The sequence below is a fragment of the Scleropages formosus genome, chromosome 2 (genome assembly GCF_900964775.1).
Source record: "Scleropages formosus chromosome 2, fSclFor1.1, whole genome shotgun sequence".
Lineage (NCBI taxonomy): Eukaryota > Metazoa > Chordata > Actinopteri > Osteoglossiformes > Osteoglossidae > Scleropages > Scleropages formosus.
Genome location: NC_041807.1, coordinates 40,428,845 through 40,442,076, shown reverse-complemented (window position 1 = coordinate 40,442,076; position 13,232 = coordinate 40,428,845). Strand labels below are relative to the sequence as shown.

General features: G+C 44.7%; 1 protein-coding gene across 1 annotated transcript in view; it reads right to left on the bottom strand.

Moving 5' to 3' along the window:
* Positions 1-11,095, bottom strand: part of gnb1a (guanine nucleotide binding protein (G protein), beta polypeptide 1a) — a 30,647-nt gene extending 19,552 nt beyond the window's left edge. The window contains exon 1 of the mRNA XM_018746685.2: positions 10,594-11,095. The gene's annotated coding sequence lies outside the window, so the exon portion shown is untranslated. The remainder of the gene's footprint in view (positions 1-10,593) is intronic.
* Positions 11,096-13,232: the final 2,137 nt, after the last annotated feature.

Sequence of the window (13,232 nt, the reverse complement as noted above, 5' to 3'; positions counted from 1 at the left end):
AACACCGCACAAGACCTGCTGTTTTGGAGATGCTCCGAGCCAGTCGTCTAGCCATCGCAATTTGGCCCTTGGCAAAATCGCTCAGATCCTTACGTTTGACCATTTTTCCTGCTTCCAACACATCAAATTCAAGAACTGACTGTTCACTTGCTGACTATTGTAGCCCACCCCTTGACAGGTGCTGTTGTAACGAGATAATCAATGTTATTCACTTCACCTGTCAGTGGGTTTAATGTTGTGGCTGATTGGTGTATATACATGAATACTGAACTTAAGTCAGACATTGTTGGCGAACATGCTCTAGATGAAACCCAAAAATTAAGCCACTGGCTTCTAATGGATGATCCATATCTTAAACAAGGACATCAGTTTAATGTCATCATCCTGCACAGCAAGTCAAAAGAAATGCTTTATAGGGTAGAAAGCACACAAGTGCTCTTTCAGATCTGAATGGACTGCTAGATTAACCAGGTCAGTGCCTAGAGAGGCTTCACATACATCTGCATATGTATGGGGGGGGGGAATGCTCTAGACAGCCCCTGAGAGGACCATCTCTGGAACAATACACAACCCATTCCAGACCAGGATGCATTGATGATTAACTCCTATGGGAGTCTCTGAGGAACGTAGCAAGAGAGCAAGAACTGGGGAATGAAAATTTAGTTTTGTGTGTGCTGTTTATTTAAAACTAACGACTCAATAGCACTGCAGAACTATGGCTACACTGATACTGAGCGAGACTTACGTTTTATTTGCTCATGTCATTCTTGGAGTTGCCAGTGTTCCCAATGACACTCAGCACCTCAGAAGCAAAGTTCATGTTGTCACCTGGTTGGTTTGTACCATAAAGTTTCATTATGAAGACAGAATATTTGTTGATCCAGGTTGTACTCCTCAAATGAGGGCACTTTCCCCACAATTGTGTGTGTGTGTGTATATATATATATATAAAAGACTAAATAAAATTTGGTTCTCTGATGACAAGCACACGTAATCAGTTTCTCATCTGAGTTTTAATCACGTGATTAGGATGTAACGTTATGAGAAACTATCATAATGCAAACTACCGCAAGCGCACTGCGGCAATAACATTCCCATTCAGAAAATCCAAGTTCGCACTAAAAAATTTGTTGCATTCTATATTGAATTTTGACCTACTATATTAGTTAAACATAGCCTACCAAAGTAATGTGTAAAGAAGTGTTCTGGTGTTCAAGTGAAAAGCATATAAGAAAAACTATACTGTTACAACAAAGTGGATACAATAAAATGCTTTAAAAACAACCGTATGAGTTCATTTTGGGTGTGCTATGGTTTTTTTTTCGTAGGTAATACGGTATTTTAAGCGCTCTGCCCCTGGCCCCATTTTGAAATTGAAACATTATTACGAATTGGCATAACATGGTATTTCACAGGAACACAACTATTGCATTATAGCAGAAATGACTATGACGCTCCCCAGAGTGAAAGAACTGTCCCAATTTGACTGAACCAGAAGAGATCTAAGCTCCGCATTTAAAGAGGCACAGAAACACAACAGGAAAAAAAAGATGCTGGTTGAGTGAGAAGCTGTGAAGTTCACCTATTCTTTTCTTTTGGATGCTGAATTAAATGTTTTTGAATATTTCATTGTCAGGATGAACTTCTGTTCTAAAGAGAACTATGTGACATGAATGTCTTCACTGGCAACAATGAAGACTGTCAAGACAAGCAACAATTCAGACCTGCACTGTGGCATTCCTCAGCTTCTTGTTCCTTCCAGGACACCTACTTAAGTGTCAACATTGACACAAACATGCTGTGAATAATGTGGGAACAATAAGACCCAACTAAATCATTTACAATGCAACACCTTTGAGTCTGATGGTGGGAACCCCAATCCTTGATGAAGTGCTAACTACTTCAATTTGCTGTTTCACATTTACAGGTTTTACTTAAAAGCTTTAAAGACCTACAGATCCATGTATCAATAAGTTCTTGAAGTTGCTGATCCAACACAATGAGTACAGCCACAAAACTATTTCACTTAATATTCAGAGAGAACAATGATCCACACCGAAAGAACAGGGAGATAGTATCAACCTGCTACGTTGGGCTCACTATGCTTCTGCCTATTCTGTGTTTTCTCGGAAGGAAGGAACATTTGCATGTTTCCTGGAAAGTGCCTGACAACTAATGAAAACTTCACCACGCAAAAAGAAGACTACTTGAAACTGGTGCCTGTACCACCACAGCATAGCGACTGGGCCAGCTGCCATTTGGACATTTCCAACAAAAACAGAGCATTTTTCCTGCAGGCTGTGTAACTGGGCACTCTGGTTCAGTTGTCACGTGACCACGCCATCCCTCAGCCTGGCTGCTCCCTCTCCACATAGCAGCCTAGGGTCACTCGGTCACATCAGGCCCTGAGCTGTCAGCCACACCCTCCGAGGTCCCCCTCCCACAAAGAGCCTGTATGCCAAACCCAGAAAGTCCCATGGGAAAGCCACTGAAACCTGCTGAGTGCTCTCTGACAGGAGCTACAAACACCAAAAGAATAACCATAAACTGGACTGATCTGCCTTTCACAAACATGGTCCCAACCACTGTTTTGAGGAAATGACTCAAGGCAGTTGGGAGCAGTCCTTGTGACAAGCATGCCCAGCACACCATGAAAGATTAATTCTCCCTCCCATCTCCACAACACACACCATGGACAGAGGAGTTTCTCATGATGAGCACTGCCTCAGAGCTTCCACATTCAGGTTTGACCACGTTTTTCCCCCTCTTCCCACAGGAGTCAAATCATATGGCCACACGTAGAGAGCAAGCAGCAGCCATTATTCAAAGCAGAAGCCTGAGGTTGCACATGCAAAGTGTGCAAGTACCGCTCCGAGGTCACGGTTTAGAAACAACAGTGCTCCTGGAGCTGTGCTTTGGGTATTCAAAGTAGAGCGCCTCCACCTTCGCTTTCACCAGAAACAAACTGGGATACAACAGATTTCTATTCAAAGTACCTCAGAGGAGGTGCCAACAGGAGCTGGTGTCCACGCGATCGGTATTAGACTTCCCCGAAATGGAACCTTGCCCTAGGAAACCAGGTCCGGACTCACTACACAAACAGCTCCAAACCATACAGAAGACTCCAAGAATGCGGCTCCTCACCCCATGGGTTTCAAGTGCTGTTCGACCCCAAAAGTGAAGAACCACATAATGCAAAGAGGCAGCAGATGATGGCTGCCTGGCTACAAACGGCAAGTCATCCCATTAGTCAGCAGCGACAACACACACCTTAGAAGACAAAAATAACAAGGATGCCCCTTCTCCACTGCATTGTTCTGTCTGATGAATGGCTTTAAAGAAAAAAGGAGGGGGGGGAGTTAGAGGGCCAGCAGAGTGGAAAGTCACATGCAGCCAGCACTAAAAATAAACCAGTGTGGCAAAAGGCCACTTGTTTGTGTTCAAATATACCCCGATGTACGGGTCACACTGCAACTCCACAGGCCTGCCTGCAAGCCTTTTTGAATCTATTGCTGTTTGCACACCGGAGTAGCTCATCACTACCCTAGGTGGTACACAACACTTAATACAGTAAGACACCACCACACTATCTGGAAAAATACAGATTACCCATGTAAGAACTAAAGAACAAACAATGGAATATTGGGACCATCATGCAGTGTCACAAACCAAGGTTATTCATTTATGGGTCTCAGTGATGCAATTCATACCAGGAATCCTATGTTAACCCATGAAATACAGTAGGTACTGAAAGGTCCTCCTTCAGGAAACTGTACTGCTGGCAACTTAAGTGTTCAGTGGTATGTCTGGCAAAGGAACACAATCACTGAGGGTTTTCACAGGGTCTCAAGAAGCACAGGTTTAAGTAACAGCAGATGACACAGATGTTGCAATCCAAAGGTTCCTGTTAAAATCCCACTTCCTATTTACCATAAATTCATACAGTAAGACTGACAGCTGGAATAAATTAGCATGGAGTTGCTTATCCAACATTGTCACCTCAGACAAATGTGTTAAAAGGTTAATACTCCATGGATAACACTGTTGGGGTAAATGCCAATGCTGAATTAAAAAAAAAAAAAAAAAAAAAACGCTTTCATTAACTGCTTATCCTTGTCAGGGTTGCAGCAGCCTGTAGCCTATCCTGAAATCACGAGGCTAGGACAGGTACAGCCTGGATGGGCTGCCAATCCATCATAGGGTAGCCACATATGCACACTACAGGCATTTGAGCATTGCCACTAAACATTTCTTGACTATGGTAGGAAGCCTGTACAGACACCAGGAGACGGGAACTCCACAGACTAACCTGGATTCGAACCTGTGCCTGAACAATCCAGGCAGTGTGAGGGGGCAGCACTACCCACTGTCCCTCCCTGTGTTAAAACCCATGTCAAAAAAATATGCTGACTCAGGTCTCAAAGCAAGCTCACCAAATTGCAGCTTAAGAGCCAATACAGCTTTTTTAAAAAAACATCATACTCCAGCTAATATATACTTTAATTCATCTTGTGGATCATTCCCCATGATATGATTGTGATCCAGCCAGATAGCTTCTTAAATTCACTAAGAATGTACCATTACCATCTATTGCTCTCCCTTCTGGGCTTAGAGAGCAAGTCCTATATGGGACCAGCTCCTTCCCCTTGGCCCAACACCCTTCACACCCTCCAGCAAATCTCATTTACCTTCCTGCTGAACAGCTTCCGCCCCAAGCAGCACTTCCTGTTATGCCGTTTGCCTCGCCTCACAGCCTCTGACAGTTTCCTGCCACCCCTCCCCCACTCAGTCCATCCCCAGTTTTAAACCTCCTACTCAATAGAACTAGGGAAAATGTTACTATGACAATCTATCACACACAAATCACTTACCAAAACAAGTCAGGTTAACAAATAATGATACAATTGCAGGGACCCACCAGCTACCTGCACCTTTGGGAATTTCATAGCAGAAGCCTTCAATGATAAAGAAAAACAAAAGGTACAGCTGACAAATGGAAATGACAACTAAAAATGGCTGAAGACCCATGACAATGTGAGACAGTACTGTGAACAATGCATCAATAAGGAGGAAATACTCATTTAAGAATTTGCTGGGTACCTTACTGGACTTCCTTTCTCTGGGATCTCAGGTACCCACATTTTCAGTTTCTCCCCCAACAGACCACCAGTGCCACTCACTGTGACGCTTGTCTGCATGGACCCCTACCTGTCCAACACACATGTACACACCTGTCTGCCTGAATACTAGCTCTTACCATAGATTACAACCCTTTCTAGCTGGCCACCATTTTCCAAACAATTCCAAGCTTTAAATACCCCCCCTTAAATAGAAACTTTATACAATTTCATCTGCTTGGTATTACCAAATTATGACATACTGGTTTTCCCCAAGGCGTAACATCTCTTAACCCATCATTTCATACACTACACATTGCACCAATACCTAGCGTAATATCCTATTTACATAACATTACATTATGGAAATATTGTTACATTATGACTAATTTAAGGCTGAAACACAGATTGCCAGCTGCCTGTCTGGTTACATTAGTGGGAAGTACCGTCACTTAGCTGTGGCCTATAGACTTCAAGAAAGGCAAGCAGGTCCAACAAGGAATTCCATTAATACAGAACCATGATGTTTACCAGTAATGTTCATCAGGTTGGGCTGCTGACTAAGACATGGCCTTGTGGCCAGAAGCCTTCATTTTCAGTCCCATAAGCTTGCTGGTATATTATTCAAGAAAAACCCAGGTGCACAAATGGACTAGAGAGTAAAAAGTATGGAATTAAAACATTTACGATGCAAAAGTACTTACTAGCAGTTATAACATTACTTACCAAGGCTTGCAAATTTAGAGAGCCACCCATACACAAGGACCTGATCCAACTTTAAAATACTGGCATATCAAAAAGCAATTGCCATTGTGTTTGACAAAGAACAAAAATAGCCTTACAACAGAGGTCAAAAAGCTGGATTGGTGACCACATGCTTATAGGTGTAAATACCAACTTGTGCCACTCCAGGAAGAAAGGGGGGGGGGGGGGGGGGGGGGGGGGGAGAGAGAGAGAGGAAAAAAAAAAAAAAAAAAAAAAAAAAAAAAAAAAAACAGTCCAGCTCTTTAGGAACATCCAGAACCCAGTGACCTGAATAGTCTTGGCCCACTCTTCAGGCTCACCTCTGATGGCCTTTGGCTTAGAAATGAGCCACCTGGCAACACCTGGTGACAAAAGCAATGCCCAATCACAGTTCTAGTACCTCACACAAAGGAGAAAGCCACTAGTTAGCACAAATGATAATTTTTTTGGAAAACAAGATAAGCCACCCCCCCCCCCCCCCCCCCCCAATGTAAGGGTCTCTAAACCTCCACATTTGTACTCAACTGTGATACTTATGGACCAAAGATATTAAAAATTGCTTTCTGAAATACATCCATTGCATTCTACGCTCTGGATCAAGAAAAGAATGAATTTCAGGTCCTACACATCCGATAAAAGTTGGCACGGGCATCCCAAAAATGTCAAGAAAATGCACAAAACACTGACACAAAGCAGCTTTTTGGTAGCACAGTAACACATACTACATGGATAAAGCAGGATAACAAAATTAGGAATAAAATCAGCACTATCACTGACCAGACCAGTAATCCTAAAAGCCTAAAACCACGGACAGTAAGGATTTAATCCTATTGGTTCCCATTCACAATGAAACAGCAGGCCGAAAATCTGCTCGGCACAAACGTGGTGCGCACTTCAAAGTCTCATAATTCTACGCCACCATTTATCCAAGTTGTCCTGAGAGTTGCGTTTCCAAGCCGTTCATAGCAACTTTTGCTTAAAGCTAAACACTTTCTCCATACTCTCCTTAACACAGCCCACACCCATGAGCTAAACACAGACATCTTAAGCTAAAACTTGAGTGATCCTGTGTAAAATAGCACCATCAATGTAAAAGCTATGTTATAGTCTATACGCACTCACGTCATGCCCTTACACACACACACACCCACACCTGTCTATTTAAAATTTGCCTTGTGCTTTAACTACTTCTACCAATTCCTGGTAAGGAGTTGGTTGATAGACTCTGGGAACCCCAAACTGGTGGAAGGATCCCATTTCTTCAGGATTAAGTTTGTATACACTCAAATTCAAAAATTGAATCTGGGTGTGGCCCTCAAACCACAAAGTGATAAAGCTCCATTATAATCTGCCACTAATCCCCAAATTCAAACAAGAACATTAACTGGCAACTGAATGACAAAAGCAGGGCAATGTGCTTTCACCTATTCTTGCCTTCTTTTCAGTCAAGTACATAGAACTTCTCAAATTCTGTTCTCTACACCTGAATTAAAAAAAAAAAAAAGTTTTAAAATGACCACTCATACTGAACATTAAAGTGGATAGAAGGAAAGGTCAAAATTATACCTTTAAGGCCCGCAACTAAACTCCCAGGAAGAACAGAAATGCTTCCACACATATAACACCACACGCAAACTCTCAGAAATGTCACCCTTTAATAGAAAGATACTAAAGCAGAATGTGGTTGTCACCATGGACAAAACCAAAGGCCGCTGTGAAAGAGAAGGAGGATGAGCTACCATAACCATAGCAAAGCTGGAACAGAGAATGGAGACTATGAAACATGGTCTGATTCCTTAACCTCAATCCAACACAGGACCACTGGGATAAAAATGAAAAACAAAACACTTGTGCTGTAGCCAAATTAGCCAAAAACAGGCTGTTGCCCACAGCTTTACCAACAGGATCAATAATGTAAATTGAATATTACTGTTCACCCCTTACCGTGAGACTTTCTATCCCCCCCAAGTTTCCTTTCGCTTTCACTTCAGACAAATCTGAATTAAACCTGACCTACCTGTACATGTTATGAAAACTAGAGAAACAAAACACGCCAATATGAATACAACACAAGTCCAAGATGACAAAATGCTCCACACTCAGATCTTTCAAATTTAAGATTTTTTGCCCCCTCTCCAGGTTGTCCTGCTTAGTGTCACCAAGCAAAGTGAGTGCATAAAAGCATAAAGAATCAAAACATGACAGCAAGAGAACCTCTAGTTCAATAATTCAGGGAAGTGACTGAAGCCTACATAACACATACAGATCATGGGTTCATTTTCCAAAAGCATTTCTTTATACAGCAGTGTTCAATATTCATGTGACTTGGCACCTAGATGTGGTATTATGTAATGAGACATTGAGGCCCCCATTAAAGATGAGTTTGTTATTAACAATGAAAAGTAACACCACCACTGTACTTACCAACATCAACTACCTATGTAATGCAAAAAAAACACCTTTTAATTTTATTAATGCAGCAAAAATGACCCTGCTACATGTCAGGTCATGCAAGGCCCCAGGATACCTGAACAAGTGGTTATGAAATTGAAAATTCTACTCGAAAATCGACTGTTTGCCGATTAAAAAATTGCGCTTTTAATATATACATCCACACACACACACACACACACACACACACAGTTGCCTCCGTCCAGGTCGCTCAACTTAAGGGATGAATTAAGAAACACCCCCTCCTTAACTTAAGCTCTGCGGCCATAACAAATTACACTAAAAAAACTACCTCAACTTTGGTTTTGTGCACTAAACCGAAGTTTAAACGTTTAGAAATGTCACGTGAGGCGATTTTACCGCGGTTTAGAAGAAAAGTGGTGTTCTGAGGCGCTCGCGCCCGGGCTTGAGGCTCCGGGGGCCGCCTTACCCGCCTCGCGAGCCGCCGCCATCTTGTCCGCTCGCAGCCGCCCGCGGACACGGTGCGCGTCCGCCACCCAAGAAAACCGGCCGCGTCCGCCCGCTTTCTACACTTAACAGCAAATACCTTGATCATTACCAAAAATACACACATATTTACGTACAAAACGCAACGGGGCTCGACGAAACTACAGAGCAGACCGGCGAACAGGAAAGAGAGAAAGCGGGTCCTGGCCATTTTTTCCGTGTGCAGTCTTAAGTCACACAGTGTGTCAAATCGCGGGAACCGCTTCTCACCGTTTTACGACAACGTTTACATGCTTAGAAGCTGTTTTAATCGTTTCGCTCGTTTAAACACTGAATGTCCAAGTATTTACAACTGCTTCTCCCGTTTCCAGCACAATCACACCTGAGGCTAATTTCACAATATGTGATTTCCACGGTTTAAAAAAAAAAATACCACACAGCGACTAGGAACTTTTGAGGCAAATATTTTGCTATTTTACGTTTTATAGCTACACGGATTCCTAAAGGCGTGTTTCGGGAGTGAAAAATGGTCTTTTTCGGACCTCAGAATTGCATCTGAGAGGAATCGCATCTTCCTCATTTGAAACATCTCACATGAGCCGTTTCCTCTCCGACGTATTGTGCTCTGGACTGGTGGCGGAAAACAGGGTAAAAAAAAAAAAAAAAACGCGGTAAACCAGTAGGGACGGGTGGCCAACGCCGGCCGCGTGCACGTTTAATGGGATCGGATTGTTTCGATCTAATTAGCCGACTGCTGGCTCGCGAGCCGAGTCGGACGCGCGCGCGACTCCCGCACACCGAAATGGCCGGGACACGAACGAACACACACACACACACACACACACACACACACACACACACACACACACACACGAGGAACCGTACGCTGTCACACCGCCGACCGCGGACATGAGATCCAAAAGGCGGGTGTGTTCGCGGCGGAGCCCCGCTGCTGATTGAGTCAGAGGTGTGGGAGCAAGAAGATGGCCAGAGTAGAGAGGCTCCACCATGACGGACGGAAAAGGGAGGTTATGAGCCTTTTTACGGAGCCGGATCAGCGAAACTCTCGCGCGCACAGTCACTGCAAATTAACGCTCGCAACTCGCCAGTGGCGGGGATCAAAGCAAAGGCAGCCATACGGCTGTTAAGGCTCGACGCAGTGAAGTTAAGGGCAGAAAACGGAGTGCGGATGATCTGCAGGCAGAGAGAGAGATCATGATCATGTGTGTATGTATGTATGGCTGTTGGTGGGCACACACCCAGGAGCAGGAGACATGGAGGGAGGTGGAGGAAGAGGAGCAGGAGCCATGGGGGGTAGAGGCGCAGGGAGCAGGAATCGGAGAGGAAGGGGGGAAAAAGGGGGGGGTTCGAGGCTCCTTCAGCAGCCGCCATACGAGTAGCGAGCCTGGGGCTGTTGCCCTCAGCTAAATCAATACATCATCATGCCCCCCCACCCCGTTAGAGCCATATGCCATATTGGCGGATGCTGATCGTTAATCCAAGCGAAATGAATCACAGCCACCCCAGCTGCTCGCCTTCCACCATGATTATGCTCGCGGACTGAGCGGCCATGAAGCTCCGCAGAACAAGGAGCCGGACGGGTCAGTGAGCCACCGAGAGAGCGAAAACGCGCAGCGAATGTCGTTGTCGACCGTGTTTAGAAGAAGCAGCAGCAGTCAGACACACACACAATCGAGGCAGCACACCGCTGCCGCCCAAATCAAATGCCCGCAGCTCGCCGCAGCGCCCACCACCAGCAGCAGCAGCAGCTGCCCGGCACAGACCCGCTGCCCGACCCCCCGGCTCCCCTCCCCCCGCACTTCTCAAGGCTTACCCGTTTTCAGTCGGGGGTGTCCGCGGTGGGGCTGTAGCGCATATGACCGGAAACGGCGAAGATCGGGGCTGTCCTCTGGAGTCTGGGTACCCACAGTGGCGCGGCGCAGCGCGGATCAGGCGAGGGTGGCCAGCTGGCGACGAGAGGGCACGGCGCTGCCCGAACCGAGGGACGCTGGGACACACGCCGGCACACACAGTCAGCACAGGGCAGGGGGGCGCGCTCTTGCCAGGCTCTTCCGCTCCAAACAAAAAGGCACACGGTTGTTTTTTTCTCTTTTCTACAAAAAAAAACGCGTTTTCACTGAAATGTCCTGTGTCTCACTGCAGTCCGCTGCTCCGTCCCTCGTTCGTTCGTCTTCCTCAGTAACAGTTCGTGTGACTCCTCGCTCGGCGCGGCACCCCGGACACCCTTTCGAAACGGCTCTCGCAGGCGCCTCAGTCTCGTCCTCCGGCCATCGAACAGCAGAGATGGGCGCGGTAACCCTGCATTCGGCTCCGGGAAACCCCACGTTGCGGTAGCGTCACCACGTACGGCTAGCGCAGACGGCGTAAAGCGCCCGGCGCCAGGGCATGCGCAGTAGGGGGTGGTTTGGGGGGAGTACGTATGTCCCATAAAGCAATTACAATACTGTAACGAAAAAAGGGGTTCAGCGTGTACTTAGGTTGTTTGAGTCACGAAAAACCCTCTATTGTAATGGGATTATTAAAAAAAGCAAAATGTTTATATAACATTCATTTGTTCCAAATTATTATAGATCCTCCTGAGCAGTTTTACAGTATGTCTCAAGTTTAATATTGTACTTCATATATTCAGCCAGAGTCACATTAAATTAATATATCAGTTAAGGGTTGCGTCATTTTGGAGTGGAAGTACTATCATTTTTAATTAACCACTGCAAGTTTTCCTCATCCTGTATTATGTTAAAATGCAGCCTAACTCATGCAGGCCAAGCTGTAGCTGTATCATTTTTTTTGCTTGAAGGTGCTCATTCTTGGTTGGAAAGGCCTCCTATTTGCATGCGTGTTTATCATACCTGCTTCCCATGGCACAAAGGGGATTTAGTGGTTTTTTTTTTTTTGATTCTCTACAGAATGTGGTTTGTCACAGATACTTTGCATTAACATATATGCTCAAAGTTCCTGGAACAATATTACCAAAGGATTTCAGGTAGCACTACTTTGTTTACACCTGACTAAAGAAGAAGTGAAGTGGTTGGTAAACATTATGTACATTTATTCATACAGGTGATGTTTTTCTCCAAAAGGGCTTATACTGTTAAGGTTATAGTTTACTCCTTTATACAGCTGGGTAATTTTACTGGAGCAACTTTAGGGTAAGTTGTGTGTTGAAGGATACTGCAGCCAGAGATGGGGACTGAACCTGCAACTGCAGGATCCTAAAGCAGCAGCTCTAACCAATACACTACCAGCTGTCCCTTGTATCTGGAGGAAAGGACCAATGGAAGTCAAGCTGGTCAATTTAGCAGTGTGTGTGAAACTCATGTCACTGCAAGCTACTCAACAGGTTACCTACTGCTTGGATCTGAGAACAAGCATCGGGAGCCCCTTACTGCCTACCCCTCCACCAGCACCCTTAGACTATAGCTCTGCCTCACTAGACATTTTAGTGCCCCTCTTAGATGCAGCCATATAGGTCCCGTCATCACACTGGCATGCCCTGGAAGGGTAGGCAACCACTGGTACTTGGACCCCCCCTGCAAGGTTCCCTTTTCTCCTAGCTGGGCATTTGTTTTCCTCTCCCCAGTCACCAGCTGCGGTGTTCCCCTAATCCTCTGTATCTCATCTTTGTAAATGGATAGCCATTGGCCCATTACCTTCTGTACCATACTGCTACCTGGAACTAATTTTCAGCACTGAAACTTTGATGACAAAAGTGCACCGTAAAAATAAATTTAGAATCAGGTTCCAGCAAACTGCAGTTATTGGAGCCGTTACCTTCGTACTCAAATAACCCAGGTTCAAATTCCACATCCTACTTAGGTACCCTTGAGCAAGGTACTTAACCTGAAGACAAGTCCAGTAAAAGTTGTACTGCCATAGAAATGGATAAATCACAAAAAGACACTTAACACTGCAAGTTGTCAAGATATCAGTTAAATGATAAGTCAACCAATTCAACATTTCAGGAAATCCCCACACTAACCACTCTCAGAATGAGAACTTTTGTACCTCTTGCTTGGTTGCTTTAATACAATTCTCCATTAGGGCTAACTGGTTGCACCTGCTGCTCATTTCTTCTCAAGGAGCCATTTCCAAGTGGAACCATCTGTCTAGAAGATGGACGGTGTCTTCAGCTGCTTGCCACTTTACTACTTTGACCACATTCAATGAACAGTCTTGTCAGCATATACTAACAACATTGTAAAGATGTTTTGATCCACCAAAATACAAATTAATGTGACCAACTAGCTTTATATTGGCTTATGTTCCACAGCCTTCTAAGTCTTGAGTCATGTATTTTGAGACTCAAGTCAGACTTGAGTCCAAGTCCTGAACTGGCTTACTAATAAGCAGTGCGGAAAAGAGATTGTCTTTGTCAAAAGTGTGCTTCGCAGATCCTTCGCACCCTGTCTTTCTTCTGCAAAGGTCTCACATCAAATGTAAATAGCCTGTATA